The sequence below is a fragment of the Pinus tabuliformis genome, chromosome Q (genome assembly GCF_031772625.1).
Source record: "Pinus tabuliformis cultivar Carrire ecotype Pingquan chromosome Q, CPIR1, whole genome shotgun sequence".
Taxonomy (NCBI): domain Eukaryota; kingdom Viridiplantae; phylum Streptophyta; class Pinopsida; order Pinales; family Pinaceae; genus Pinus; species Pinus tabuliformis.
Window position 1 is genome coordinate 696239213 of NC_142296.1, and position 6141 is coordinate 696245353.

Genomic DNA, 6141 nt, shown 5'->3' on the forward strand with positions numbered 1-6141 from the left:
AGAATTTTATTTCTCTTTACAACTTTCTGTTTAGCCTAACAAACTCTAAAACTTATCATCCGAAGCTCAAGAACTTGGTTGAAATATATTACTGGGGTGATTAGTCTTTCATTTTTCCCAGTGGAGTCGCCACTATGTTATCACCTAGATTGACCTGAGGCTGAAGGAAGGAAATTCTAGGGTAACCACAAACCAAGCCTAACCTAGTAGCTAGCCGTACCAAGTCGGGAAAGGGCTCTCTCCTGATTAATCTCAGTCGGGATGACTGGATTATATAAATATTTTACACTAGGTATAGTAACTCGAAAGATTTTGATTGAATTTGTTGGTTTTTCGTTGGATCAGATGGAGCTGGGCAGTTTAGGTCTGGGAAATTAGGTCAGAATGCAAGGTGTTCTATGGGGAAAGGTAGGTATAGGCTTTGGCACTTGAAATTAAGTGAGGTGAGGTGTCTAAGACTGGTAAGGAGCTAAGGAGGGCATGTAGCAACCATGTATCCTTCTCAAACATCAGAAAACATAAATATTGAATGATTTCCCAAGGAGGAGCACTGCCAACAATGAATTCTACCTATCTATCTTGATATCATTCAGTTAGAAGCAGTGAAATAGATGATGGAATACATAAAACATGTAAAAAACTGATAACAAAAGAAAATATGCAAAAATACCATACCATAGGGATCCCATAAAAATAGTTGCAACTCCTATTAATTTCCTTGCCAAACTGCTCACAATGATGTACAATCAAGTTTAGAGCATCCAAGTGAATCCAACCCTTGAAAATGAGAAAGAAAATACATGATATAGACATTGGAATGCATCATCCTAACCATCAGGGGTTGAAACCATGAGAAGAGGAGTTTTTCAACCATTTCCAAACAAGGACAAGGAATCTAGGCAGTGAAACAACTTGCCTCTAAAAGTAGGGAAACTGATTCATTTGCCTCAAAACCACTTCTAACTAATGAATCTACCCTTTAACACTATTTTACCTTTACATTTACATGTCATGCCATCAATTACATCATTGAAATCATCCATGAGGAGAGAGAAGTCAAATTTACAGTCAAAATAGGCGAATTTGAGTTTCCTGAGCAAAATGGTCCTAAGTGCAGTGCCACTGGTCTTAAGCACAGTGCCACTTTCCACCAGATTTTGGAGGCCTTCCCCTTAGCAAAATTGAGCCCATGATAGCGCATTGGAAAGGTCTTCAAGTCTAGTTTCTGAAACACATATAATTTTTGAATTTGGAGGTTCTTTGCCCCCTCAAAACTTGAATCTCCCAAGACTACCTCTGTGTGTCCAAAAAGAGGCAGAGAGGTCATTTTTTGGTGATTTTTGGAGCTTTTGGTGAACCAGATCTACTCCAAAACTTCTGAAAATTTCCAAGGTGCATGTACTCATCATGCTGAATCCAAAAATGTCAACTTTTTCTCCAATGGATGCCCCAGGAAAAAGCGCAGCGTCGGTGGCGTTGCGCTTCTGGGCAAAATTTCTGTGTTATAAATTTCAAAATTTCAAAAATGCAAAAACTTCTCAAAATTTGCCCAAATTTGGCATGGAACACCACCATCAACTGCTTTGATGGGCTAGGGAGGCTTCAGCCAACATTTTCAATCTATCTTGCTTCTTTTTGCCTTCCAAAGCTCTCCTTAGCCTAGACTTTAATTTTCTAATTCTCATGTTAGAAATTTTGTTGCGGGTCATGTAATGGTATGCCATGTGTTGGAGCATTTTATTATCTCTATTGGCTTTCTCAATAAGTCCTTCAAGATGTATGTTGACCCTCTCAAGCCAAGTTTCCCTATCATTTTCAATCTCCTGCTCAATAGGAGTCAATGTGACATGAGCCTCTTTGACAATTTGCCTATTTGCTTTGACTATTTCCAGCTCCATGAGGACTTGTTTGTCACTCAACTGTTTGTTTTCCTGTTCCACGTATTTGATGATGAACTTGGCTCTCTCTAAGTTGTCTGCCAAAGCTTGTATTTGAGCTTCCCTTTCCTTTATGATGATGTCCTTGACAGTTTCTTGATCCTGAGCCTCCAAGTCAATGATATTAACTCCCTAATGAGTATGGTGTTTTTGTGGCTCCTCATCCTAAATCAAGTCAAAATCCCTTTCCTCCTCATCACCAAGATCTTCCTCCCACATTTTTTCCTTGCCTTTTCTCAACTGCTCAACCTGTACCTGTTTTGTCGATGTAGAAGACAAAGCCCCTTCCACACCTTGTGGAGCTAACATTTGCATATGGATTGAAGAATAAGGCAAGGTACCTTCCACATCCCATGGAGGAAACACTTTCCTAGAAGCTGCAAAATTTTTTCTTGTGCCTCTTTGTATGTTAACTACACTGGCATCTCAGCAGTTTTGGTTTCCTTGACCTCTTTCCTTGTTTCCCCATGGCTAGAAGGCCCACCTTCTTCTTGATGCACTGGTGATGGGATCTGTGGACCTTTGAAGATCTCATGAGTGATGAAAGTCTCCCAAGGAATGTTAAGAAGACTAATATGGTGAAGAACAATGATTTTGATTGAGTAATGATAGATGTTGTTCAACTGCTGAGGGTATGGCTTCTTCTGCACAAGGTAAGCTATTTTGTCAATGTTTCTAAACAAGAAGTATGGGAGATTCATCATCTTTACCCTGGTGAAGTGCATGAGGATTTTGATATGGTAAGCATACAACAGGGAGAATCTGCCTTCACAAGTGAAATATTTGATGATAATCCTCATCAAGGGAACATACCTGCTCTCCAAAAATTTAAAGGGGAAAATCCTCTTCACCTATTTCTTGTACTGAGCCTTGATGTAATATTCATAGTAATGCTCATCAAGGTCCTGACCCTTGTACCATTTCTCACCCACATTGGGGATTCTAGTGGCCTCTAAAATGACAGCTGGTGATATTTTGAAGGTTACTCCAGCAAGTGTCACCTCATGGTTATGTAAATGAGCCACAAAAATCCTACCCAACTCATGGTGAAACTGAGCTCTTTCCACTAGTTCACAAAATTCAAAACATCCTTGGTGTCTGAAACAAGAGACTACAAGTGGGCAAGCTTGTAATTATCTTAAACTAGTGGGTTCTTCTCTTATGATTTTTCCTCCCTTGTGAGGCTTTCTCTACCTATGTCTCTCTACAGAACTATCACTGGTCGTCTCCTCCTCATACTCAAAATCACTACCTCTGTCCATGATTTAGCTGACTCTCTTAGTTTGCACAATTTGTGATGGGTGGTATGTGCAATGGTTTGGAGGAATGGATGTAAATGAAGCTATGGGCAAAACATGTGAGGGAGAGGGTTTGGGGAGTAATAAATGGATGGTAGAAGGGGATAATAGTGGTGGGGATAAGGGTTTTAGTTTATGAGGTGAGTGGTAGGAAGAATCAAGAACTAGGGTTTTATAGTGGAGATTAGGGTTTTCATTCAAGAGAGCAAAACCATAAAATTCTTGACATATGCAAACTAAGTAGCAAGAGGAACAGCGATACTTACTTGCCAAATGTTAAACAAGAGGAAATTTGGAAGAAATCAGAAGTTGGGAGCATTTTTGGGCTTGGCTGGCCTAAGCACAGCGCCACAACCCAAGAGCGTAGCACCTATTATAATTTACACTGTGAAATCGGACTCTAAGCACAGCGCCTGTTGTAATTTACACTATGAAATTGGCCTCTAAGTGCAGCGCCACTTCCCAGGAGCGCAACGCCTGGCCAAAATTTCCAGAAGCACAGCGCCTTTCTCTCTAAGCGCAACGCCACCCCTGTTTTGCTCAAGAACGCTTAGAAAACCGATTTTTCTTCTCTCCTTGGCTCTTTTGATTTGCAAAATGACACAATGGCATGAAAATAGAAGAGAATGAGTTTATATATGAACTTCCCTTTTTAATTTTTGCTTTTGAAAAACCCATTTTTGTAATGTCTCTTTGTCCTTTTAAATGCTCTGTTTTTTAGGTTTATTCTCTTTTGCTCTTGCAAGTGGACTAATGCTCTAGATAACTTGATTTTTGCAGTGGCAGATGCTTGGCAACATCACAAGCTTAGGAGCAGTTGGGAACAAATATTACATATGAAAAAATAAAAATTACATCATAAATGAAGATAAAAACAAAATACTATGTTTTCACCTCAAAAACCTCAAAACAAGTTTTGAGGTGAGAACTACATTCGGCTCTCAAACTGATAAATTATGACTTTAAAAATCATCATTGGCCTCTGCATGTCCTTGCTGATCATTATTGGCATGTAATAACTGGATTTGACCATGGTGGGACCCTAAAACCTAATGAGACCAAACCCTAAGACCTAATGAAATAAACTGCAGAGTAAATAATGAGCCATGATTGAAATATGAAAGAGGATCAACAAGTATAGATCATGAGGGAAAAATTGGAAGTAAAGCCTACCATCAGTGAATCCATGACCTAATGGAATGCAAACTCATCACTATGAGACTCCTATTATGAAATGCAAAAGAGCAGATTGTTGTCACTGATGGCAGTGTGAAGACACTGACACTAACAACAGGCACAGTGAAAAAATGTTGTGTAACAGATGCCCCCTAAAGCATGAAGGCCGAACTAGAGTGAGGACTGAAATGGTTCATGAATCAGTGTGGGGAACCGCAGTCTGTCTTTGGAAAACATGCAAGCAAGTACAGATACATATACATTACTGAAATCTCTGTCAAATGATACATGAATCATGGTATGGATGCAACCATCTAGAGAATAATCATGTAAATGGATCCAGGCATGGGCACAACCATCCGATAAAGAGGATCATATCAAAACCAAGGTATGGTCACAACCATCCAATAATGAGAAGGATCACATATGAAAACTCATCGTATGTCGCAGCCACCCATCTGAAAGAGACATGCATATCAGTACAATCATTTCACACCTCTTTGCAACCTAGACTTTTGTAATCTAAGCCCAAGGTCTTGCACTCCAACACGACCTGATCAAAGTACAAATTATAACATGTGAATAGATGTGTTCACGTCCAACATGCTAGAAAATTGCTTGATTACCAGCCGATGATGTGAACTATTAACAAGTGCGAGAGATGTAGGAATTTACAAGGTAAGTTCCTCAGAAAGAACACCAAAAGGACACCGCTCACAACCAGATCACAGATCAATACACCAATATTTTTGACGTGGTTAAAACCCTCAAAGAGGGAAACAATCCACGGCCTGCGCCAATGTGGCTACTACAGGCAATTTATTAATCAAAGAATGAAAATTTACATAAGCTTCTCTCATGCACGGATTACCCGAACAATGACCCTCCATGCGCTTTAAATAGAACTCATGGACCAATCGGGTGTCAAGCCACGGATCGAATGTCGGTAATACCGAGGAGAGAATGAACCGTCGGATCACTACATATCGTGACCATCGGATTGTAAGTTACAAAATGTACAACGGTAAAGAAACACACTTTACCTAACTCTATACCTAACTCTAAACTAGACCAAGTTGTACTTAACTATTTCCTATGTGTCGGAATATCCTAACATTCCCCCTTAAGAACAACTTGGGATAGGATTGAAGGATTTACAAATATGACACAATAGGAGAAGGAAGGAGGCACTAGAGCCTATCCCCCCTTAGTGACAACTTCCTGAACTCCAAGCATATATCGAAGTTTAGTGAACTTCGCCTCTGTGAGAGCCTTTGTGAAGATGTCTGCAACCTGATCATCTGTTGAACAATATTGCACTTCAAGAACATGGTCATGAATGAGCTTTCTGATGAAGTGCATGTGTAGTTCAATGTGTTTGCTGCGCTGATACTGGACTGGATCTTTGCATAGCTGAATGGCACTTTGATTATCACACCAAAGTGTGGTTGGATGCTGCTGCTCAAAGCCAAACTCTGATAGGATCTGACGAAGCCACAAGGCTTCCTTACTAGCTTCCACGGCACCACGATACTCTGCTTCTACTGACGAAAGAGAAATGGCAGCCTGTTCCTTACAAGCCCATGTAATAGGTCCTGAACCAAGAGTGAAGACATAACCGACAGTAGACTTTCGATCATCAGGGTCACCAGCCCAATCAGAATCAGTGAAACCAACTAATAGAGGAGTTGCTTTGGCACTGTAATGAATCCCAAGCTGTACTGTACCTC